This window comes from Notolabrus celidotus, chromosome 11 (genome assembly GCF_009762535.1).
Source record: "Notolabrus celidotus isolate fNotCel1 chromosome 11, fNotCel1.pri, whole genome shotgun sequence".
Taxonomy (NCBI): Eukaryota; Metazoa; Chordata; class Actinopteri; order Labriformes; family Labridae; genus Notolabrus; species Notolabrus celidotus.
The window spans coordinates 9,346,561-9,373,678 of NC_048282.1; the positions used below are offsets into that span (position 1 = coordinate 9,346,561).

The 27,118-nt window shown below is 41.0% G+C and overlaps 1 long non-coding RNA gene across 2 annotated transcripts in view; it reads left to right on the top strand.

Moving 5' to 3' along the window:
• The first annotated feature begins 1,277 nt into the window (after positions 1-1,277).
• Positions 1,278-27,118, top strand: part of LOC117821693 — a 67,288-nt gene continuing 41,447 nt past the window's right edge. For both annotated transcript variants that reach the window (XR_004633016.1, XR_004633015.1), the window contains exon 1: positions 1,278-1,517. This is a non-coding gene — a long non-coding RNA (uncharacterized LOC117821693). The remainder of the gene's footprint in view (positions 1,518-27,118) is intronic.

The window sequence follows — 27,118 nt, forward strand, 5'->3', positions numbered from 1 at the left end:
GAAAACTTAAAGATTTCGAGGTCTGAAAGAAGAGAGAGAGTGTTAGAAGAGTCTATAGAGGGAAAAAAATGTTACCAGGAGAGTAAAATCATTACTTACTAACTGATCTGAATAAAACATATTCACCCTCTTCAAAATCAAGCACATTTATTTTGCTGGAAATGTTTAAAGTTTGACCATCCAACTAACAGCTCTTCTGGAAAACTATGCAACAGTCATTGTAATTGTTGGGTTGATGCTTTTCTTCATTTGGTTGATACCAGAAAAAAATGTATATTTTACACATGCTTAATCTGCACATGGATCTCCAAGGTTGTGTTACAGTTTCTTCAGGTTGCGAGGCTATGCAAGTTCACTTTCACTGTCACCTTCTCACCCTTAATCCCACTTGTTTATTTCCTCTCCTCATCCAATTTGTAAGACAGTGGTTCTGTGTTGTGATGTGCAAACCAATGTCTGTGCCCTACATATTGAGTAAGTTGTCCAGAGTTGAGCATCATTGTCTAAATCAATGTTATCATGTTCTATCAGCAGCCTCATCTCCACATCTCTGCTTTGTTTAGGTAACAGTATCAGAAGCAGAGGCCTTGTTGACTCCGTGGGTTTGAGTGGCCATTGGCTCACCATTAGCACACAGCTGCTGGCAGTGTGCGGAGTGCTTTATTTAATAATATCTGGCTGCTATCTAGGAGCTAAATGGGTTCAAGAAGATTTTTTTCAGACCCATGGTGCAAATTGTTTTGCACTGCTGTTAAAGAAGAAACACTTTACACTTTATTGTGTTTCATAATATGTTAATGCTACCATTATGGTATTGTGATGTAAACCGGTCAGCTCATGCTGAGGACCCTAGCTTTACTGATTTTTTTGATCCTCCTCTTATAGCCCATATGGCATTGGTCAAACCGTCAGGGCCTCAGAGAGTGCATATTTAAAAATTATATTTAGAAAGTCTGCAGGTCTTATTTTATTCTACCAACTCATATTCTGGTAATCAAAAATGAATAAAATGATTCTGAGATAGTTTGTGTTGGAATATGAAGGGTTAAATTAAATCAGCCAGTTTTAGCCAGATCAGACTTTTCCATCTCTATTTTTGCTAGGGGCTTCAAGCTCTGTAATTGGTGACCCTTCAATAAAAAAAATTGAGATAACTATTTTAAATGACAGTTAATTTGACCAATGAGATCTTCCCTCTCAGCAGTTGGGCTTTGACATCACAAACTGTATGACAAGTTCCGCCCGCAGTAGCGCACCAATCACAGGAACGCTTTGGATTTACCGGACAAGGTAGTCCCGACCGTAAGGCCTCCGACCACAGTGTGAGCCGCTTGTGAAGTTACTACCAATGAGGAGGACATGCTACAAGTTTTAACCTAACTCACTCCGTTTTCTGGATTAACTTTGAATGAAAAGTAGAAGCAAATATGCATATGAGGACCTGCAGAAAATAACTTCTGAACCGGATCAATTACAAGCCATACCCTTGGACGACAACTACATCCTAACCACCAAGGGTAAGTTATTTAAAGCCTTTTGGGGCCGCCGTGCCAACTCATGTTATTCTAGCTGCTTTTTCACAAGATGCTTTTATGTTAATATCAGTTCTCCTGCTTGTTTCTGTTGGCGAGTCTCACTATCAGATATCATGGAGCACGTCTCTTGATCAGCTGTGTAAATTGTGTGCGTTATGATTTTTTGCATTTTGGAGTGCTGTCAGCATGTCCTGAAGAGGTGCGCACGCAGTCTGTTTGGAAGATATGTCTGTAAAAATCAGATGGTCTTAAGTGCCGGATTTGTAATTGCTTATTCTGGACTGCGTTTTATGTTTCAGAACCAGAACTGTAGTTACTATTGCAGTTACATTAGAGGCAGTTGTGGACAACGCACTCAGCTTAGATCCCCCTGGTAGTGTAGAGTATAAATCCTCCTGGTCAAACATTACTTCAATACAAGTCAAAGTTGTGCAGCCAAGTTATTACTTGAGTTGAAGTCCTGGAGTATTTGCTTTTAAAATACACAAGTATTCGAAGTACTTTTAAACATATCTCAAAACTTATTTTCACAAAGCATGAGTGAAGTTAAGAATGTATGGGTGTACATTCTGCTTCGTTTTTCTAGAAAACATTATTTCATATCTAAAAACGATACCAGGGAATATAAACTAAGTCACTACAAGCACAGACAAGTTTAAAATGTTCATCTGGAATAAAACAAGTGTGTTAGCTACAGACTTGGACATGCTTTCTCGGTTAGATGGTGATGTTTTGTAGGCTGTGATGAAGTTTGTTTGGTAAATAGTTTAGAGATTTAAAATAATACAAATCATGCTTCATATCTATAACCTCAAACGTGGGCTTAAAATCTGGCCATGCTGGTGCTCAGGTAGATAATCATCATTCTCCACCATATTAATCATAACCAGGACTAAATGAACGGACTGATCTGAAGAATGTCTGATCTGCATTTGCTCTATGCTCAACCCAGGTGTGGCTACACCATTTAGACAAACCAAACACAAGTACACAAACAGTTTACGGTCTTTGGGATCTGATTTCAGAAAAGAAAATTAATCAGTTGACTTAAAAGCTAAAGTAGTGAGTGCTAGAGCATTGATAGAAATGTAGAGGAGCCAAAAGGATGGTATTTGTCTTTCAAATGTAGAGGAGTAAAAGTGATACGATACCTACAAAAAATAATACTCAAGTAAAGTACAGATACTCATAAAAATTTACTTAAGTACAGTAATCCAGTACATTGACTTTGTTACTGTCCACCACTGAATAGAGGGCACATAAGCTGAGTTAGTGGCTTTTTTCCTGGGGGGAATGGAGGGCCTAGGGTTAAGAGAACACTGTTCAGCCTTAACATGTTAAGCACTTGTCTAATATGGTGTAGGCCCCCTCCTCTAAAGTCAGGACTCTGGACCAAAACAGTCCAGACTTTATGAAAAATGGAATTCAGTAGACCTCTGAAGGTGTTTATCTGGACCCAAAATGTTAGACAAGAGTCCCTTAAGTCCTATACGTTGTGTGGTGAGGTCTTCATGGATAGAACTTGGTTTTCCAGTACATCTGATATATGAGTTACATTGAAAACTGGGGTATTTGTCACCGAAGTCAACACTGTACAGTTCAACTTACTTGAATGCTCCATGGTCCAGTTCTGATGCCCAATTTAGGCAATTTCAAGGGTGGACAGGGCACTCTGGTAGCTCCACACAAAACATGTGATGCACTATGTTCTGACTCCTTTCTATCAGAACCAGCATGCACTTGTTTTTTTAGTCCTAGTAGCTCCTCTGTTCGATTGGACCACACAGGCCTCGCAGCGCCCCCGAAATGCATCAGTGAGCTTTGGCCACCCATGACCCTGCTGCTGGTTCACCAGTTTTTCTTCCTTGGACCACGTTTGTTTGGTTCTGACCACTGTGGACCGGGAGCACCTGATAAGAGCTGCAGTTTGGCTATGCTCTGACTCAGTACAGTATTTCAGTGGTAGTATAACATCTTGTAGATATGATCTATTTAAATAGATAGAAAGACAGATAAGTTAATTAAAAGAGCAGTTCTTGGCAAGTGATAAACAAAAGATTAAATCACATCAATTCCTGTTTATTGCTGATGATAAAGATGGTGTATGCACACATTTCTTAGAAGTAGGGCAGGAACTTAACAGTGAAGTAGACTTTCTTAAGCGTCATAATTCTATCGAGCATAGAGATAGAAAAAGCAAACCCACGCTTCAGTTTGAAGTAATATATCTAAAAATAAAGGTGTTTGAGCTGCAAACACAACATTTGCATATGTATGAAGAACAGAGCTTTCTCTATGACATATGCAGTGCGTGTGGAGAGGCACTGACTCATTACTGGGCTCCTCTCTTGCCTGGAGCCAAATGTTGCATGCTGGCAGCATACAGTGTACAAACAGAGCAGTGTGGGAATCAAACACATCCAGCTGTATGATGCTTCTCTGCCGCACTCCTCTGCTGCCAGAGGTCAGACAGAAGAGGGGGGCAGTGAGTTAAGACAGCAAGATTAAACCACAGGTGGGTCTCGCTTTTACGCTGCTAATGCAAAATATACTGCGAGTAAAATCCTCTGCACGGCCTCCACAAAGAGGCTGTGATTTGAGCTCTCAGGATGCACTGTGTGAGGAAATGCTTGAATAAATGAAAGCATACAGCTCATTCAACAGCAGTGCAGTTAATTATTCATTGTGCAGCGCCATTCATTGATGATGTTTTACACACAAAGTCCATTAAGCCTGGCTGTCTCAACAAGCATGTAAAAGCCATCCTAATGTATACTGAGTGGACGAACACTGAGACAGCTTGTTGTTTGTCCTCCTCTCCTCTTCTGTCTTTAATGCTGGCAGCAGGAGGCAGAGCTGAAGCTACAGCTGCTGATTATATTCAACTGTGAGGTTTGATAATTATAATATGGAAGGAAAAAACAGGTGAACTTGTGAAGAATGTGAAATGCAGCAAAACAAGTTAACATGTCAAATAGACTGGAGTGACTCGGCAAATGAGGAGCAAGTCTTTTCATTTCTGTTTTCATTTCTATCAGCAGATAAATCTGTGTCATTGTGTTGACTAACAGACTCTCTGGCAAGGCATTCTGGGACCTCAAAGCCCTGCTATTAAGGTTTCAATTGAAACCATTTCCATCACTTTACAAATCAAACATTTGTTATTGCTCCATTGTACCTAGGGAGTGGTACCGAATTCGATACTTTTATAGATACCGACCGAATTCCGTCGGTACTACCGAGTACCGACTCACGTAAAATCAAACGGTACCATGTTTCGGTACCTGAACGCATCCTTGTGACTGTGAGGGAGTGGAAGAATAGGCGATTTTCTATACTTTCACCCTGTAATAAACTTCAAGACTGACCGGGTGGACGTGTCTGCTCTCTGCTCTCTGCATCTGCGCGGGAGCGCGCCAAACGGAGCCTGCAGCTGACGGGCGCGCGCACTAACCGTGAGGGAGAACCGCGGGAGGATTAAAGGCTGATTTAGTTGAGACGGATTCTCTCGCTCCGACTACCTGCCCTGTTTATAGCCGTTCCTGTGTGCGTGAATGCCCAACAAGTAAGTTGTGTGTCCTGTTATTATAAAGAGATGGATAACTGACTTTTTCCCGTCCGCAGGCGTTCACGTGTGTTCATTGATAAACTCCCGAAAGAGCAATTAGACGCCACGAGCACGTCAGCTGATATATCTAATCACCTATATAATCCTGTTTCTGTTCATTTCATGTTAAATTAAATAAATATGTTAAATTTATAATGTTGAGATTTTATTGTTAAACAAATTAACATTTATTACCACATAAACACACAGAAGTACCGGAAATTGGTACCGTTGAGTACTGGTACCGATTCCCAGTACCTGGGAATCCGATTCCCAGTACCTGGGAATCGGTACCGTATCGGTTCAAATGTGAAAGGTACCCATCCCTAATTGTATCAAATATGAAATGTGAAGCATGCTGCTTAAACAGAAACCTCTGTAGCCTCTGTAGAACATCCATGATTCAACTGTTAAGTTAAAAGTAGCTAATACAAACAAGTCAGCAAACAAAGTGTCTGAATTTAAGTATTTCTCATTTATATAATGTTTGTTTTTTGCCCTTATACCTCATGATATTATCCATTTTCCTTTTTTATCCATGCTTTTCTTATATTGCTTCCCCCTTAACACTCACTGATTATTTTATTTCTGTCCACTTGTTTTTATTTTTACCTGCTCTGCTGTTGTCTGTCTCTCGTCGACATTGTAAATGAGGATCCTCCAGTCTGTGTTTCCTGATGATTTAAATAAATACATAAATAAATGGATGGGTGTTTTCATATGCGGTTATAATTGCAGGATATTAACCCCAGAAGGGCAGCGTTCAAATGCCTAAACCGTGAGTCAATGCTTGCTTCCTGTTATTCATCTGTATTTCAGCTTGAACTGTCTCTACTGTTAGCAGATGAGCATCTCTCTGTAAGGCAGGTGACTCTGTGATGGCCAGATGAGAGAATGGTGTGTTTACTGCTGGTTCCTGGTGAATGTAGCCAGTGATGTAGAGCACTTAAGCATGGTTTATACTCCTGCGTTGAATCGACAGCGTAGCCTACGGCGTAGGTCCGCGTAGCCCCTGTACCTACGTAGAAGCCTATGCATGTGGCCGATGTGCACCTCCTCCGAAATCTAAATACGCATCACATTGACCGCAAGCCCTGTGATTGGTCCACTGGATGCCATTGTATTTCCTGCATTTACAGCACTTCAGGAATCGCTGCACACCGGCCGTACTTTGGGCGTTCATTTCATGTCCTCTGAAGCCTCCTCTCTATTCTTCAATGTAATCATTGCTGTATGATAAACACTAACAGGTGTCCGTTCTCAATTAACATATTACGTGAAGAATCACTGTGAAAAAGTAAGCTGAAAATGTTGCTGGGCCAGAAACCGGCAACCCACCTATCATAGAGACCACACTGCCCTCAAGCATTTTGGCAGAGTATTGCTACACGGACACATCGACGGACAAGTATGCGGTGCTCACGTCCCGGTCGGCTACTGCTGCGTGGGGTCAACGCAGAAGTATAAACCCGGCTTTAGATTGGTCAGATTACAGAACGGTACGATGTAGAACTCATGTGAGGGACTTGTGGTTCGGGTCCATTTTGGCACCCCTGTCCCCCAAAGTGTGAGAGTGTTGGATAATCTACAGCTGTAGTAGAAGTTCATCAATGTGACGAGAGAGTTAGATTTTTACACTTCTATCTCAAGTCATCCAGTTGATTTATGTGTGTCTGCCTAACCTCTACTGCACCCAGTTCTGTTCCTGCTGGAGTGGTTCAGCAGCTGGAGGATTGGCTTTCACATGAGTCAGCGTAACAGGATGATGTTGGACACAAGTGTCGACTCATCGGTGGTTTACTCTTTTCCATCTTTTGGAACTTTTTCTGCATCCAAGCGATCAGGCCTGAGCTCTGATTGGGTTGTTGCATCCCCACACAGATGAGATATGAGTGTTTGATTTGAAGACGGTGTGTTGATCTCTTTCTTCCAGAGTAGGTATGAAGCTATAAATGTTGAGAGATCAGTACTTACTGTGTTATAGTATCAGTGGCAATGATTCAGTGAAACCTGCAGAGCACATGGAGAGTGTACAGGTGGCTGTGAAGCGAGCAGGTATAACAAAGTGAGCTGTAGCGTATGAAAGACACAGACTGGCTGGCTGAGTGAGTGAGAGAGCAGACAGAGAGAGACTCAGCGTTCAGAAAACCCCGTCTGCTCTTTCTCTGCAGCTCGCGCTCCAGCAAACTGACACCACAACCTCCATGCATTTTTCATGACCTGTGTCGGCTGACAATCTCTCTCTCTCTCTCTCTCTCTCTCTCTCTCTCTCTCTCTCTCTCCTTCCCTTCCTGCCTCTCACCTTTGCAGCAGTAACACACACGCACACAAAATCACACAAACAGAATCATCCACGCTCCAACTCACATTCTTTCACTTTCAACTAAGCTATCTCCCGAAACCCTCAAAAACCATCAGTCTCACCAATTCACTCCCTAATTCAGAATGGCATTTCATTCTGAGAAGACAGCGGGGGCACAGAGACACTGATGTGGATAAAAGAGAGTAGAAAATGAGGGTGAATGGATCTAAAAAGAAACTCCTCAAAGCATGACATTCTGCCTTTAGCTTATCGATAATAGCTGCTGCTGCACTACCATTCTGTCTGCAAGAGTACCGCGGCCCATGTAATGGGATTACAGTGGTCTGAGTTATGGCTGAGCAAAGTGGCAAAAAGTATGACCAGGAGATTTTAGTCTTCATCGATCAGTGTTGATATTTTTCACAGGACACAGTTTGAAAATGCTGACAGTATGGAGAGTATCCTGATGATGGAGGAGGCCTGAAGAAAACAGAAACTACGCTGGTTAAACAGCAGAGTTTATTAACATAAACTAAAGCTGTCAATCATACGCTGTCAAGGCTATATGCTCACTTTATTTTAAATTAGAGCTCATTAAAACCAGTATAAAGCTGAGTCAGGAAGTTTCATGTCTGAAAATCAGTTTATAGGGACCCTCTATGAAGAATAGTTTCCTGCTCCTCAAAAGCAAACAGATGAGCTAAATACAACCTCAAAAACACTGAATGAAGCAGCTTCATGGAAAAAATAATTAAATAAAATATCCTTATCCTTCTGTCTCAGGTGGATAACAAAGAGAGCCACTGCTAACTTGAGCCCAGTACTTTGAGATGTCTGATGACCAGAATGCATCCAGTAAAAGAAGGTTGAAATGCTGTTATTTACACTGAAAATAGTCACTGATATGTTTTAATGTCCTGTGTTCATCCTAAAGGCTGGTTTATACTTCTGCGTTGACCCTAGGCAGCAGTGGTCAATGCAGATGTGATCACTACATAATTGTGCATCGATGTGTCCGTGTCGCGCAGCAATTCTCGGCCGAAACGCTTGAGGGCAGTGTGTTATCTATGATAGCTGGTCACCTGCTGCCGGCCCCGCTACGATCTCTTTTTACTTTTTCACAGCGATTCAGAAAGTGTTATGTTAATCTACAGCTGATACATGTTACTGTTTATCATACAGCAATGATCACAGGGAAGAATAGAGAGGAGACATCGGAGGAGATGAAATACACGGCCAATCTGCGGCCGATGAGCAGGGATCCCGGTGCTGTAAATGGGAGAAATACATTGCTGCTGAGCAGACCAATCACAGAGGTTGCGGTCTGCGTTAATTCAACGCGTAGTTACATTTTGAAGGAGGTGCATGTCGGCTACGTGCGTAGGCCTCTGCGTAGGTACTGGAGCTACGCAGACCTACGCCGTAGGCTATGCCGTTGATTCGACACAGAAGTATAAATCAGGCTTAAGGTGTGCCAATTTTCTGCTATCCTGTAAGGTACAGTTCCATCCCTATACATAAGAACAGCTTTAATAGGATAAAGGATTTAGGCCTCTATATTAGGATATGTTGAGAACAATCTTTGATCCTAAATGAATCTTTTTGATTTGGTTATTAGCTTGAATGTACTTTAATAGAAAAACTAGAAATGTAAAAAATGTTAATTGATAAAAAGAATAATAGTTTTTACATTGAAGTAAACAACCTCTCCAACATTACACTGCCTTGACTTTTTTTCCTGACTGATTGGTGAAACACTGGTTGCAGCTTCTTTCAGGTCGTCGGTCACACCAAACAGATTGTCTCACATCTAAAAAAAAGCATCATCTGCTTTGTTGTCTTCATACACACATTGTTCATAACAACACAAAGTAGACACAGTCTGTTCACTTCATCTGCACGTTAATAAATGTCCGGCACCATGCTATGGTTTAATTCAGTCCCAGGATAATTAGTTTAATAAGATGCTGTGTTTATTATCTGCTGCTCGATGCAATGCTGCTCGCACAACAACACACACATTATGGTTTACCTTTTAGGAGCCTGTTGAGCCTGCTTTGATTCGTGTTCCTATGATTTTATTTTGGTGTTTTCTCCTGTAAGAATTGTTTCTAACACACACTTTATATCAGATTGATGTTTGCAGAACTATGTAGTGGTGCAGTCTTTATGTGTCAAATAGGCAGTCGAACAGTGTTGTGGTGCATGGAAAAGGAAGCCTTGGCCACAATGATCTTCATCACTCATTGAAAAAGCCACTGGCTGTTCTGGAAGTCCTGAAACAATTTACCATGAAAGTAGGGCTGAGCAATAATTCGATAACGATAATTATCGTGGTATAAGTTGTCAATATAAATCTAAAAAAATTTCGATTAAAAAAAATGTATTGTGATAATTATTGATATCGACTGACATGAAATAGGTTATCATGAAAACATCTTTTGCAATATCGCCAAGCTCTACATGAAAGGTGACAAGCCCTCTGATGTTAGCTGAAGAGTCTCAAATCCAGTCATGTTAATTACACTTTTGTAATTTTATTTGTTGTTGTGAAAAGTTGAAACATTTACATTATGGCTACAAGCTGCTGCTGCTGACCCTGCTAAAGAGGAGAGTGTGGTTGCTCTCTGTTCAGAAATCTGCATTGAGCTGCATTCCTTCTGTGATTCTTTAAGGAAGTGTTTTGGATCGGTCAAGGTGGGTGAGTTTCAGAATAACAGTCTCACTTTTTCACCTTCACTTGCAGTGAACACAAAGCTCCCATATTCATCTTACTGTACTGTGCTGTACGAAGGTGACGGCTGTAAAAAAAAACATATTCTGATAGAAGTCAATTAGAGACCTTCAGTTCTGGATGAGTGTTTGCAAGAACATCAAGACTTTGTAGAGTATTAGAAAAAACAGGCAACACTGCTGGGTGGTGGGCGGGGGTCGTGAGGGAAAGTGTTGTAACTAGTGATGCAAATTATTAGTGCTCTTCGTAATCGATCTTTAGAAAAGTTTCTGATCAATTTTCAAACACTCATTAAAGAAATCCCTAGATTTATCACATTACAAAGTCCGTACCCAATGTGTTCTTTCCCCTATGCCATATATTTCCCTCAGCAACATAATGCATATAACTGACAGTATTGCACAGCTAGAGAACATGTAGAGGTTTATAAATTATTTAACATGCTGGATATTGACATGCAGAGCAAGCTCATAAAAATAATCTCCATGGACATATAGTCATATAGAGCAAGAATCAGACTAAATGTGAAACTGCTGCAACCAGAGGACTGAACAGAAACACATCTCAGGCTCACAGTGTCCAGTTTTCTGCCTCCTTGTTTTCACTGAGAAAAACAAGCATGTCCACATGGTAGTGTGTCAGTCAGGAGCACAACCGGGTCATGGTCAGTCCAGCAGGTGAAAACAAGATCAGAAAGGCTCTGATGTTGCTGTTGTGCAGAGATACAGGCGTGCCTGAGCAGGTCTTTGTGTAAGACGAGATTTTTGTTTTAATTTGTAGATCAAAAAGTTTTAATTTGTAGATCCTTTTTTCTCAGGTTGAGATCATTTTCATGAATTGGTTTAAATTTCCAACAAAGATAAAGAAAATGCATGCATTCAAAATGCAGAACTTAAATGCACAGATAGATATCCAGGTCTGAGTAGATGTACAGTGAAACTAGTGTCAGATAAAATAGTTTGAGAGCTGATTAGCAGAAGCAAAATTATTCTTATTCTTTCTTAAATCCCAGTTTTGAAACCGTTCTAAATGTAGAACCGATGTGAAACTCTAACTCTTCCTGCAGAGGAGATGAACAAAACTCTCACTTCATTTTTTAAGACATAAGAAACATTTCCTATTAATTTTTCAAATCAAAGCAAACCTAAATAAAGACATACTGTAAAATCATTCCTTCACATAGGTTTAATAAACTTTTCTGTTTTCCTTCAAACTGATTTGCTTCAGTCTCAGCGTAAACATCTTATTCTATTGTCCTGATGATAGTCAAACTTCTGTGTTCCAGGTCCCTGATAAAAAACAGGTTTTCAGTATCTTACAGCATCCGTAAGTATTGCAGTGCTATTACATTTGAGAAATTGGCAGTGTGAGAGACATCAGTGCTTACAAACCACAGAACAAGATGAAATGCCTTGAAGCAAGATGTGTCCCACACACCATCAAACTGAACTTGAGACGTGCTGCAGAGTGAGCAGCAGCTCGGCTCAATCTGTAACAGAGCTGTGAGTATCTGAGGGGATATCAAGGTTAATGTTTCTGATGTTATTACAGCTTTTTATTATTGCCAATGAAAAATCTGAAACACACTGATATCAGGCGAACTGAGAAACTCGTACTGTGATCCTGGAGGTTTGCCATCGCTCTATAAGGACGCAATAATAACCAAAAATCAGATGACCTTTAATGTACTAATCAACTGTACCAAACTAACACTTTGCATCAGATATAGAAATGATCATTTTATATATTCATGTGTTAATAGGGGTTTGAGTTGACTTCTAATCTAATGATTTGTTGGTCAAATTAAATGAACAGGAGAAAGTTTTGTGCTGTAACTTTTCTTTGTTTCAGGTCTGATGTTGGGTCAGCCGGAGTAGCTGGGCTCTGACTGAGAGAGAAACTTGCAGCTGAGTAGAATCTGTGGAAAGCAGATGAAAACAATGTGCTGAGGCTAATTTAAAAAGAAAAAGGTGGTCATGCAGTGTTTAAACAGTATGTCCTAGCTCAGTAACTGTCAACCAACTCTTCAGGTGAACCAGCATTTCGCCAAATTGAAACTGTTGTGTTTGTTTTGTTGAAGGTGTTGGCAGGTACCTCTGTGTGAGCTGGACAGGCAGAAAAAGTTTGGTTACAAATATTAGAATTGAGTGGTTTGACTCAAAAGTAAGTTTGTTTTACAAATCCTCTACAAGTTCTATTAGTTTGGTTTATAAAACATGAAAATATGACAGTTTTCAATTTAATGTAAACAATGTGAATGGATATCTATCTTTGTAATGCCTCTTAATTAGGGCTGGGTAATAATTTGATAAGGATAATTATTGTGATATAATTTTTCTCAATATAAATATAACAAATGTTTGGTAAAATTAAAAATGTGCCTTAAATGCGAGTTGCCACTCAACATTTGACAGAAGAAGAAGACGTCATTGAACAGCCAATCATGTCGCAGGGTTAGAGGTAGGCGGGCTTAAAGATTTTTGCAGTGGAATGTAAGCACAGCTGAAACGAGCGCCAGCGACACTGAAGAAAACTCAAAACCTACCAGCTCAAGGCAGAGTCGTTAGTCTGACACTGTGTCGACTCCGTTTATTAAATTAAGTTAATAGTTAAAACAATCAGGATGTGGGTAAAGGAAGAGCATGGAGACAACTTTTGTCAACTGCGACACTAGTACAACTGAACACTGAATGACTGTGATGCATTGAGTACACAGTGGGAAACAAAATCACTCTGCCCGTAACCCTTAGAAACCTTAAAGGGGAGAGCACTGCTAAAAACAATACTCTATAAACTGATACACAGAATACAGTTTGATATATCTTTTGTTGTAAATTTGAATTAAATTACCTCAACTTGAGAAAAATAAGAATCTACAAACTAAAACTTCACAAAAATCTCATCTTACATTAAAGACCTGCTTCTTGTTAACACCGTCTAAAAATTATGGACTGAAGAAGTATATCAGAATACTAAATCCAGATGCATGCTAACAAACCGTCTTTAACTTTCACTCAGAGGCAAAAATATGCATTTAAATTTAAGTAGAATATTGATTTGATATTTATCGTGATAATTATCGATATCGACTGTTATGAAGCATTTTATCATGATAACATGTTTTTCAATACTAATCATTTAGTCAATCTTTCCAGTATCTTGAGTTAATTTATAATAATTGTCCTTTCATTTTTATGTTTTTGAACTGTAACAAAGTTCAAATATGATACAAGGGGATATTATTTACAGTATGAGTTAATTGTTACAATACATCAGTTATAGAAAACAAGTCTGAATGTAGGGGTCTGCACTAAGGAGAGATCATAGACTGTATAAATGGACGTAGTATCCGTGACGTCACCCCATCTGTTTCTGAAGCGCTGTATTGAAGCCAGTTGTTGGCGGGAACCATATCAGAAATACTGAACTCAACCTAACTTCTGTCGAGGAGGCAGGCTTTGAGCCTCCTAGCCAACAGCTACAGTGTTCCTATTTGTCAATCAAGTCAGCTGTGCCTCTCATGATGGAAAACTCATAATCTTAATATCTTTGAAACTGCTGCGTTATCAAAAAATTCACCCCCATAGAGTGTGTGCCGATCGAGAAATTAGCTAACCAGACTACACTAGTTTTTTGAACCAGCCTGTAAACATGTTTATTTCTGCTGTAAAGATTGTCTTTTTTGAGTTTGTGTGTATGTGGTTAACATGAGAACACTTGAGAACACTTGAGAAACTTGAGTTTTTAACATTTCCGTATTGGCTTCAATTCTCGCGGTTGGAGGTTGCCGCTTGGGAGAGATTAGATTCTGCACTGGCAGCAGACCGTCTCTTGGTGTCAGATTATACACAGGCAGTTCACTGCAAAGGTGGTAAATGCAAAGACAGAGTCTCACTCTGTTCAAAAAATAATATTTAGAATTTTGTATTGATTAAAGATAAATCAATACTTGGTAATACAGATTCTGGTCTCTCTCCTAGTGTTATGACCCCTTTAACCATCAGTAGCCATAAAAGACACTCTCTTACATGTCATGATTTATGTATGACAAGGCCACAGTTTGTTTCTTTGACTGTGGATGAATCAGATATTGTCACATCGATGAAGCTAATCAAAGGGATTTAAAGGCCGAGACTTGACATTTAGGCTGTTGTAGGATTTGAAGAGGGTTGCTTCTCTTTGGTGCGCTGCACTGTAGTTTAACTGTGCAGGTAGCATGAATAATTTAGCACTACTCAATGTAATAATTTGGTGAAATGTTAAAAGGTATCAATTCAAGGTGGATTTTTCCTTGTGATTGGTGAAAAAAGAAGCCAGTAATACTTAAAAAGTACTCTGTGGCCAGCTTTAGTCAATCTGAGAATGAGTGCAGACAGAGATGACAAAACATGGTGTTATAGAAAAATCATCAGAAGGAAAAGAGTGGGGTGGATGCAAAAAACATTTGTCATGAAATGAGTCCTACCTTCATCTTCTCCTACAGAAAATGTGACTGGGAATGAGTAGGATGTAGAATGAGGGTTTAGTATTCAGATGTGACTCGTCACATAATTATTTTTACTGAGGGGCTTTGCAGACTCAATGATGGAAGTCGTATCTGTGGGGAAGCTGTTTAAGACCTGAAGTTTGTAACTTGTTGGCACGTTGACTCCCACTTGACCCTGTTTTACTTCTCCGTTCTGCGTTCTTCTGTGCCACTGAATATAAACTGTGTCACCGCACGGGCTCAGACACACAACTGAGAAAACCTGTCGCAGCTCTTTTGTCTCTTTTCGCCTCAGATTGCGTTCTCAGTTGTCCCATTGAACTTGTTCCCTTTGCGCACACACACACACACACACACACACACACACACACACACACACACACACACACACACACACACACACATACACACACACCTTCTTCCACTCACTCTGCTCCACCTCATTCAGTACACGTCTTTCCTCCCCCCTCCATCTCCCCTCCATCCTTCCCCACTCTCTCTCTCTGCTCCCGACTGATCAGGGGTCAGCCTGCAGTGCCTCCATTAGTCACGTCTCATTTCTTCCTGGCTCCCCGACTCTGATCTGAGGTCAGGGACTGCCCAGCAGCCATTTCCCTCCCTGCCGGAGTGCGGGTGTTCTGCCTGACCCTACCTCTTATCTCTGTTAAGTCAGACACTCCCTGGCGGTGGTCCTCTCATCACCTCCCAGCCTCCCAGCCTCTCTCCTCCAACACACACTAGCAGCACTTAAGTATAGTTGCATTACTCACTCACAAACACACACACATGGACAGGTATACTTAAATACATCCTCACTTTTAGAAAAGAGAAAGTACACAAGCCTCCTTTGAGGCCAGTTGGACTCAAATGAATTTACATAAGCTGCAGTGATGACTGGACATTCACTGTAGAGAGTTTAGCAGACATGCCAACAAACAAATCAGTTTCCTCCTCTTCAGCCCATAAAAATGACATTTGGACATGAATCAGAATGAGAAGAACTAAATTTTGTGACAGAAAGCATGTTTAAAAAAATATATGTATTTATTTTTAATTTTCTAGTTTGACCCAGGTTTCATCTGCTGACATGAAGGAGGTGGGTGTCATGACATACTACAGTCAGTCAGCAGGAGGAGCTCTAAATGCTTTGGTTTCACAGTTTGTGCACTTTTAGATAGAGTAAATGCATTTATTTGGAGCTAAATTGTAAATTAGTAAATTACATTTTCATCTGAAAAAAAGCATTAGTGTGGATCAAACAAACTGAAAGTAAGTCATAATTTTGCCATATTTTTTCGGATGTTATATTGTAGTACAACATTATTTTAACCTCAATATTTCCTTTGGTTATTTATGTTCACTTTTTTCCTAAGTCAATGACCCAATCTCAATGTCCTCACTGAACCTTGACTTGGGACTTCCACCAGATCCGTGTCCAGTCCGTCTCCAATCTGTTGCGGTCCGGCCCCGTGCTCTGTCATCCTTCAACACCCATCAGTTGTGTCTTCGGAACACAGCACAGAGCAGGATCTTCAAACAGCTGGAGTCAAATGACTGAGGTTTTCTCGCTGTAATCACTGAATTAATGATTCTCTTCCTCCTCTCCTCATTAATCTTGTCTTTATGGTCCTCTGAAAACCTCTGACCTGTTGACTCCAGGCCTGGCTCCGCTCATCATGACGGTTTGTTGTTGTAGTTAAAGTGAAATAAGATCTGGTGATAACACAGTGTTTTATTCTGAAAATTAACCAGATGTTTTCATTTTGTTTTGGTGCCTGACTTCCTGTCCCGCTCCATCTGCTCTGTTGAAATTGATGCATCACGCTCCGGCATCTGACAAAATTAAATGTCTCGTGTATCCGTTGGGCTCCGGCCTCTAGGCTCAGAGACACAGCTGCAACGCAATGGAGTGGATCCAGTGGAAGCTGACACATTGACTAGAATAGAAACCTATCAGCTGAGGGCAGGATGCTGTAAGGGCTCAAAACTGTATAACAGGGAATGGGACAGCGCTTTGAGACTTCTCATGTAACCTGCATGACGTCATTCAGCTCACCTTAGCGGAATTAGGATTTATTATTGCACAATTTTGACTTTCCTCAAATTCAAGGCACTTAAGGGACCAACTGGCTGATAGACATGTGATCCAGGCTCGTACCGTACAGACTGCTTTACCAAACAAATTTAAATATACAAATATATAACTATATATATATGAATTTGTCTGTATATACACACGTGTGTAGATAAATAGATTAAGGTGGTTTTCTATATCTATATTTACAAGCAAACATTGGCTGCACCTTCCTGCACCTTGTTTACGATCTCTCTCTCTCTTTTTTAATTCATTTTACAGCATTTGCTCATGCTTGCAGGCTTCCCCTGGGAAACCCGTCTTTCACGTCACAATGCTATGAATTATGGGTAATTCCCTGACACTAAGTCTGCCAAATTGCCCACTTATGGAAAGGGGCATAACAGGCTCAGGAAGTCTGAGAGATCTTAAAGATCTTGCTGTGGGACAGCCCTAAGGCCTCACGGACTTAGCTGGAACGCGCCTCAAAGTCATTGAGTGTGTAAGTGTAGACATTTAGATAGGACCAATGAACTAAATATATTTGGCTTTTGGGTTCAGTCTCTGCCTGTTTTGAACACTTTATGAACTTTAATCCATCCTTCCATTTGTTACACCACTCCTCCCAGGTGTGGTCATGCTGGAGCTAGAGTGTACTCCAGCTGTTAGAGGAGAGGTGGGAAGGAGAGGGTTACACCTCATTTGAACCCTCCTGTTTTGAGGCGACAGCGCTGACCACTGCTCCTCCATGCAGCTTCTTTATAAACTTTGATAATGTAGATATATCTCACTTTTTAGCATCAGTGTGTGGTAAATGTTTTCCAGCCATCTTCCTCTGGCGCTTCAGTGTTTGTTAATTTCATCTTTCAAACTACTCCTCTTCGTCTCGTCCGGGTTCTTCTCAGCCTGAACCCCTCAGCTGGACCTTTACCAGGCCAAGCAAGGTCGCTGGCGGCTAAAGTTATTATTCACAGCTCAATAATCCCCCAGTGTTTGGCTTCTGGGTGTTCTGGGTGGCTGTCTGAGAGTTTGAGTTTTAGTGTGTGCAAACTGAAGTTTTCTCGCCTCGTCTGACTCTCTTCTCTCCCACATCATCTCTCTAACTTTCCCTCTCTTGGCGCTGAACCGCCTGACCTGTCTGATGAAATAAAGTTGTGGTACTCGTACTTAGTTTAGTTGCAGACTGGAGAAAATGACCTCCCATCCTCAGTCATCACAGTCCATCAGGCAGAGAAGTTGAATGTTTTCTTTTATTGCTAACAACATGTTTGTCACCCTAAGCATTTACATTAAGTCTCTCTTGCACCTGTTATCCGACACGTCAACACACACCAATTTCAACTCCAATTACTACGGTGTAAACTGCTCCCCTTGATTGGCAATTTGAAATAGTCATTCCATCAAACCTTGTCTGCCCATGATGTGCTTCTCTGCTTGTTTTTGACGTGATGTAATGTCTCCTATTCACACTTTGTCTTCTTTTAACGATTTTCTGTCTCCGTTGTTGCTGTTTTTTCAATACAATAAACCTTTATCCATCATTGATACTGATAGCAATTTGATTTGCAGAAGCCCTGCTGCCATTCAGTGGTGCATTTGGTGCTTTGCATGTTGTAATCATTTATCACAATTTGAAAGATGTCCTGTCTTTCATCGGGAGTGGGCTCTGTGCAGAGCTGCTCCAGTGCTCAGTGAGTGTACAGCCTATGGGGCAAAACAAAGCTAAATCCATACACGCATCTGAGCGAACAGTGAGTGTGTTGAGTTTCCTGATTTCAATCAATAAACCCAACCTTGGTTCATTTTAATCATTCATAGTCTAATCTTGAATGTAATAGTGGCTTCAGGGCGTGATAAGCTGAGCACCTGGTCTATAAATGATGGCGCGGCATTAGCTGTAGGCTGCAGAGTGACAGGGAATCGATACGGAGGGCCCCTGTTTCAAATTCAAAAGCATATTTACGTGTATCACTTTAAATGAATGAGAGTGGAAGCTCTTCTTCAATGATTCATTAAATCCAATCTGATGATATTTTGTCCATCTGCTATAATTACGCCATTGGTATTGACCACCAGTATCATGTTCTGTCTCTGTTCCCCGCTCAATTTTATTTTTCTGCTTCTCCATTCATGCAGTGACTGAAGCCCCTCTGCACTGAACACACCGTACAGCAGTTACAGAGGGGCTCCCTGCTGTGCGGATCAGTACAACTGAGGCGGCAACCTTGGAATAATCCTGTAACTATTCCCTCATCAGCTCCTCTCTGCTGTAATGCATAGTGCATGTGAGGGGGAAATATGAAAGACCTGCTATGTATTATGGAACAAAGCTGGCTGCTGTTGTAGATGGAGTATAGAGGATGTTCAGGTGTGTGTGGGTGTGAATGTACTGTATGCCCAATACTCCTGTGTCTTCTAGGATGCATGCTTTGTGTCTGTGCAAGAGCACAAAGGACTGGGTTATTAAGCAGTACCGCAAAACCATGCACACACACTCACACAACCACAGTAGGTTACTATGGGTTATGGTTGAAGTAATTCTATTTCCCACAGTGCAGTGAATGCATCACAGTTCCTCAGTGTTCAGTTGTTCTATCATGGTGGACATTAAACTTGTTCAAGACGCACAGCAAAAGTGATCCTGTGCTATCGCTTTACCCACACCCTGAAGAAATATTTAGTTAAGCATAGGGCTGGGCGATAATTCGATAAAGATAATTATTGCGATATAATTTTTCTCGATATAAATATAAAACATTTTCGATAAAAAATTGATATAAATAAACATGTAATTACACCCCCTCCCACACACACTTCAAATGGAGGGGGCGCTAATGAGCCTTAAATGCTAGTTTAACATTTGACAGAAGAAGAAGAGGCATTGAACAGCCAATCATGTCGCGGGGTGAGAGGGTGGGGGGCTGAGATGAGGGACAGCGAGTGGTTAGTCTGACACTGTGCTGACTCTGCTTTAACTATTAACTTAATACACTTCATTAAATACACTTTCAGGATGTGAGTAAAACACATTTAATGTCCACCACGACCGTAACACAACGGAGCACCGAACAAGCGTGATGCATTCACTGTACTGTGGGAAACAACATCACTCTGCCCGTAACCCTTAGTAACCTTACAGGACAGGGCACTAATCAAAACAATACTCTATAATTCATATTTCTGATACACCATACACAATACAATACACAATTACATATATGTTTGTTGTAAACTCAAATCAAACTTTGCAAATTATCTGAGAAAAATAATAATCTACAAACTAAAACTTCACAAAAATCTCATCTTACATTAAAGCAGGGTTCCCACTCTTTTCCAGAGATCATTTTCCAGGACATTTCCAGGACATTTTCATTGATGATCACCTTATATAGTTCCTAAATAGTCTAATATGTTCCTCTCAGTGGAAGTCTACATTGAAAGGCATGTAGTCTATGGCTATCAATGAAATCATCTCTTACATACTTAAAAATGATGGCAAATTGATAATAGAATAATGCAACTACAGATGTACAGCACTTCACTTTATTAGTGCAACCAAGTAACAATGATGGGCAACATCTCAGCTTTCTCTTTTCTCAAAAAATATAAAATGAGCTAAGAAAAAAACAAAAGAGCCTGCAAAGGAATCAGGAAGCTGCCTTACTGAAATAATTAAATAATAATAATGATCAGAGGATCAGTGCATTAATGACTTAAATAGATCTGAATGACAAAAATGGCCACAAATGTTTCTCAACTCAACTCAGACTCAAAATATACCTGCTTAATCATGATATTCATCCTGCTAAGTGGTCGATATAAAACAAAACAAATGTCACGTTTTTTTATTTGAGTTACCGTAAACTCTGGAAAAATCGCACCGGTGTAAAGACGCACTCTGTATTTGAAGATCTCTCAGAGGTTTAAAAAAATGTAATCTGTCTTCCTGCATGGCGATGTTTATTATGATCAGCGATGTCTACAACGTGGAGTTTCTGTGCAGCTGTGTCGCTCTTTTTGTTCCGTTTGTTTTCACTATCAGGAGTTTGCACTCCTGCTAGCTAGAGCAGGGGTTCTCAAACTTTTTGGAGTCAGGGACCTCTTACAGGTGAGGAAATTGTCCATGGCCCCCTCATAATTGTAACACAGATTAAGCACATAAGTGATGTGTCATGATCAAACGCTGCGGCTGTGAGAGCTGATGCTTTAAAGTGAATCAGAAGAGCCAGCTCGCAGTTTTTTTCCTTTCGCTGCTTACCTCTCACAGTGCTCAGCCCCAGCTCTGCTCACAGCAGAACTTTGTTTTGATTGGTCAGCATGGCGGCAATGCGGCCAATCATATGTGATGATATAGGATACAGGTGATGGAGGGGAGGCTGTGTATCCTGGCTTCATCTGTTCCTTCAGAGAGAGTGTTCTTGAAGAAGGGGCAAATACTCACTGGGAGGAGAAATCGGATCAGCCCATCCTAGCTGAGGCATCTGATTTTTCTCAATGCCAACCTGAGGACATACATAATGTTTGCTCCAGTTTGGTTCTGGTTCTGTTTGCTCCAGTTTGGTTCTGGTTCTGTTTGCTTGAGTTTGGTTCTGGTTTTGGTTCAGTTTGCTTGAGTTTGGTTCTGGTTCTGTTCTGGTTCTATTCTGGTTCAATTCTGGTTCAAGTCTGGTTCGGTTCTGGTACGGTTCTGGTTCGGTTCTGGGTCTGGTTCGGTTCTGGTTCGGTTCTGGTTCGGTTCTGGGTCTGGTTCGGTTCTGGTTCGGTTCTGGTTCGATTCTGGTACGGTTCTGGTTCTGGTTCGGGTCTGGTTTGGTTCTGGTTCAAGTCTGGTTCGGTTCTGTTTCGGTTCTGGTTCGGTTCGGTTATGGTTCGGTTCTGGTTCAGTTCTGGTAGGGTTCTGGTTCGGTTCTGGTTCGTTTCTGGTTTGGTTCTGCTTCGGTTCCGGTTCGGTTCTGGTACGGTTCTGGTTCGGGTCTGGTTCGGTTCTGGTTCGGTTCGGTTCTGGATGAGTTCTGGTACGGTTCTAGTTCAGGTCTGGTTCGGTTCTGGTTCGATTCTAGATCGGTTCTGGTAGGTTTCTGGTAGGGTTCTGGTTCGGGTCTGGTTCAGTTCTGGTAGGGTTCTGGTAGGGTTCTGGTTTGGGTCTGGCTCAGTTCTGGTTCGGTTCTGGTTGTGTTTGATTCTGGTTCTGTTTGCATGAGTTTGGTTCTGGTTCTGTATGCTTAAGTTTAGTTATGGTTGTAAACCTAACCCTAATCCTAACCCTAACCCTTACCCTAATCCCAACCCTAATCACAACCCTAGCCCTAATCATAACCCTAACCCTAATCACAACCCTAATCACAACCCTAACCCTAACCCAACCCTAACCCCAATCACAACCCTAACCCAAACCCAACCCTAACCCTAATCACAACCCTAATCACAACCATAACCCTAACCCTGACCCTAATCACAACCCTAATCACAACCATAACCCTAACCCAACCCTAACCCCAATCACAACCCTAATCACAACCCTAACCCTAACCCAACCCTACCCCTAATCACAACCCTAACCCTAATCGCAACCATAACCCAACCCTAACCCTTATCACAACCCTAACCCTGACCCAACCCTAACCCCAACCCCAACCCTAATCACAACCCAACCCTAACCCCAACCCTTACCCTAACCCAACCCTAACCCCAACCCTAACCCTAATCATAACCCTAACCCTAATCACAACCCAACCCTAACCCCAACCCTTACCCTAACCCAACCCTAACCCCAACCCTAACCCTAATCATAACCCTAACCCTAATCACAACCCTAACCCTAATCACAACCCTAACCCAACCCTAACCCAACCCTAACCCTAACCCTAACCCAACCCTAACCCCAACCCTAACCCTAATCACAACCCTAACCCAACCCTAACCCTAACCCTAACCCAACCCTAACCCCAACCCTAACCCTAATCACAACCCTAACCCAACCCTAACCCCAACCCTAACCCTAATCATAACCCTAACCCTAATCACAACCCTAACCCTAACCCAACCCTAACCCAACCCTAACCCTAACCCTAACCCAACCCTAACCCCAACCCTAACCCTAATCACAACCCTAACCCTAATCACAACCCTAACCCTAACCCTAACCCTAATCCTAACCCTAACCCTAACCCTAATCTTAACCCTAATCAGAACCCTAACCCTAATCACAACCATGACCCTAACCCCAACCCTAACCCTAACCCTAATCACAACCCTAACCCCAACCCTAACCCTAATCACAACCCTAACCCTAACCCTAACCCAACCCTAACCCTAACCCTAATCACAACCCTAACCCTAATCATAACCCTAGGATCAGGGTGAGAATTATTTTGTAACAGAGTTAATGCACACAATTGGGCAATTATAAAGCTTCTCATAAAAACACTGTACGTAAAAGGGTTTTCAACACAAACCATTAGTTTTTTCAAAGTTAAGGTAAAACATACAGCTGCAAAAGATCCTAAATTAAGAGCCGTTCGGGAGTCGAAAGAGCCGGCTCTTCTTTTGGGGCCAAATGTACCATAAAACATAAACAGTATACCCCTGTTTTCTGTGAATACATGATTATGAAGTGAAGGAGAAAAGATGTGAAAAAAGTTGCGCAGTGTCGCTGTCTTTTCCAGCACAGCGTGCACTCAACTTTCAATGAATGGGGATGTGTTTTGTTAATAGGGTCAGGTCAAACGCAGCCATGTTGGAATAATTTTCCAGGACTATATGTGATTTTCCAGGACATTTTACTTTTTCTCCCATTTTCCAGGTGTTTTCCAGTACTGGAAAACTGGTCAACTGTTTTCCAGGTTTTCCAGAACACGTGGGAACCCTGTAAAGACAGGCTTCCTGTTAGCAATGTCAAAAATGATCAATTGAAGCTTATCAGAAAACGATGTCCAGATACAAGCTAACAAACAGTCTGGTTTCTTTAACTTTCACTCAGGAGTATAAATTTGCCTTTGAATTTAAATTAAGTAATGATTTGATATTTATCGTGATAATTATCGATTTCGACTGACACGAAAAATGTTAGCTTGATAACATATTTTTCAATATCGCCAAGCTCTAGCCTCGGCCAAGTTTGGGTTGGAAAGAGGGATAAAGGAGATGAAGAGAAAGAGAGAGAGAGATGATAGTGGTGAGAAGGGAAGTAGTTATCGCAGCTGGAGTCTGCAACTCTCCCAGCATCAGGCCATCTACGGCAGCAACAGTAAGTCAACTCTTCTGAGGAAGATCACCAGTGCACAGCCACAACAGAAAAAATTGATTGGAGTCTAAATAAGCAAGTGCCAAGCTGTTATCCATCTTAATGTGTTTTTAACATAACAATTAATAGTGTTCTGAATGTAATAGCTCATCTAATTGTCTTCTGTGACTGACAAGTTTAACTGTTGACTCCCACGACCAATTAAAAGATGCGCTACAAACAAAATGAAAGCTGTAGTTACAAGTCTCTGAAAAGCTGTAATTAGCTGATAATCACAGACATTTCAGGTAAAATGGACTTGATAAAAACAATTAACGCTGAACGTCAAGATAAATCAGTGTCAGCTCCATTGTGAAACATTGTTCAGCTGAAGGTAACAGACACAGAGAGGCACGAACAATCCTATGAACATCACACGCAGAAATTCAATTCAGCAGGCTGTGATATAGAGACGTACTTAAGCAGTCTGATCTCAACATCAAAGAGATTTGTCTGAAAATGAATACACCTTAATGTGGTTTATGAAATTAGCACCGTGTCCTGTTAGGATTCAAGTGAAGCTGTTGCACTGCTTCAGGTAATACAGAATTTGCATAGGTCAAATTTTAAATTAAGCAAATACATCCTTGCAGCTGTAATGACACAAATTTTTATTTCCCTCATAGCACATAAAAAGGAGAGATTGGATACGTTGTGAAGACATCCAGGACATTGCCAAGTGCCTCTTTTTGCTCCCCGACACGAGGCGGTGAGCAATTACAAAGATGTTTATCACTTATCGTTTATCACTATATAATTTTTGTCTGCTCTGTTTGGCACTTCCATAATCACATCAAGCCAAGGCTGATCTGTATTCACCCCTTCAGAGCAGCTTTCATTCCAGGCAGATTAAAATGATGGTGTGCAGCTATTGTAAAGGCCAAGGCTGGAGAAACTTCTGCAATCAAGCTGTCAAAGCTCCCATTCCTGTCGAGCTTGGATGCTTTTGTTATTACATTTGATATTCAGGAAGCACACAAGGTTAGCCTAAGCATAGCAGAGTACTATCAGTAAACAACATGTACGTACCTGTCATCTCTCCGGAGGATGAAGGAGGCGTTTTCAAAACGAAAAGAAGCAGATGTTTGCTGACAATGACTGCCGGCATGAAGCTTGGACTCTCCATTGAGTTGCTGATTGGCTACTTGTTCAGATGCAGACGTAGCACACGTTCCCTAGGTTTCTGTAGCTCAGCATGGTAAACAGGTCACAGGGTTAATTGCATAAAATGTGCACAGCTTGGTGTGTCACTCCTTTTGTGCATCAAAAGCCAATGACATTAAAGCTTCTGGGAAATCAGCTTCAGTTATAATATGCACTTTTAACACTTAATCATCGGGGTCGACAAGTAGCACTTCAGTTTTGACTTGTGAAAATCAAATTTCTGCAAGTCTGTAAGCCAGTTTGACTTACTGAGAAGACAATCCTTGAAGACATTACAGCCTGGTACTCAAAACAAATCTAATAAATCTAATAATAGATGAAAGCACTTAACTTTTCACTTCTAAGAAGCAATTAGCCTTTTCCGTTTCAAGTATCAACAATTGCAATTCTGATATCACAACACATTGACTGTATAGAAGAAGCATCTTCAGCACCCCAGTTGTACAGTGATGAAACCAGATATTTTGCTGGAGCCATGGTGTTAACACTGGCCTGTATATTGATGTGGATACCATCACTCCATCTCCTCACATTTAGAGATGTGAAAACACAATATTGACTCCATGGGCGCTGACGTTTGATTCTGGTGGAGCCAAGGTTTGGGCATGAGCTGTTAAAATGGAGAAGGTGGGCTTAATGACATGTTTTACAGCCAGTCACCAGGGGGCGATCCAAATGCTTTGACTTCACTTTTCAGGAACTGTTTCTTTGCCTAAAATGAATGGTAATTGGACTTTTACTAATATATCTCTTTTTAAGTCTTTCTGACCACTCGTCACATTCACCCATTCACACCACATTCACTCACTGATGGTAGAGGCTGCTAGTTGTGAAGTTGTCTTTATTTGTGGTGTGGTGCAAAGTTTAAAGCAGTTAAATGGCTGATTTATATCACAATGAGAGAACAACAGTCAGTCAGTCAGTCCACTAAAGATTATGAACAGTTTAGTGTTTTCTAATTAACTTCATTTAGGATGTGTATGATTAGTTGACTAAACGATTAAACGCTGTAACCCTCTATATAGTCGCCATTAGAACAACAAGATGGATAATAATAGCTGTTGAAAATGTTGCTAGCATATCCACCTACTACAATCCAGGGCTGCTGCATGTATTTGTAACACAATTGCTATAATTCTTTATATTTATTAAGTCATATTTTTGGGCATTCTTCCCTTTATTCGATAGAATAGATGAATAGAGACAGGAAATGTGAGGAGCAGAGGGCGGGGGAATATATGCAGCAAATGGTCGCGGCCAGGAGTTGAACCGACGACCTCTGCAACGAGGACTGTAGCCTCTGTATGTGGGGCTCTTTTAGACTGCTAGGCCACCAGCGCCCCAATAATATACTATGATATATAAACTTTAAAGGAGGTTCTACACATGCAGTTATTTAAATTGGACTCATACATTTGACAGTTGAGTAAAATACTGCACCATGAATATTGTGAACTGTAAACAGACCGTTGGTTTTGAACACTGCATGTGTTTGTAGTTGTGAACAAAACGTTCTAACATCACTTACATGCATCAACATGGCACAGCTGTGGGCTGTTTGAGAAGGCAGTTAACACTGATGCTTATATCTGAATGGTATTGCACAATGTGTGAAAACCTCTAACACCTGTAAACCCCATCTCTGAGAGAATATCACACAAAGAGAAGGACCATTAGCAGATTTCACCTAACGTACACATTAAGCCTTCATTCTCAGGTGTGAACAAGTTGTTTTGTTCTGCTGCCTTCGTAACCACAACACTTAATTTGACTTTTATTTGTTTGCTTTTTGTACAGTTAAGCAACCTTTAATTCCCTCACTTAACAAAACATCAATTTAAAGTTTTGTCACTTCCATAAACTAACACACTTACACTGTGTGTCTCAGTCTTTGTATATTATTATTCAGTCACTCCAATACTTATTAACTCAAA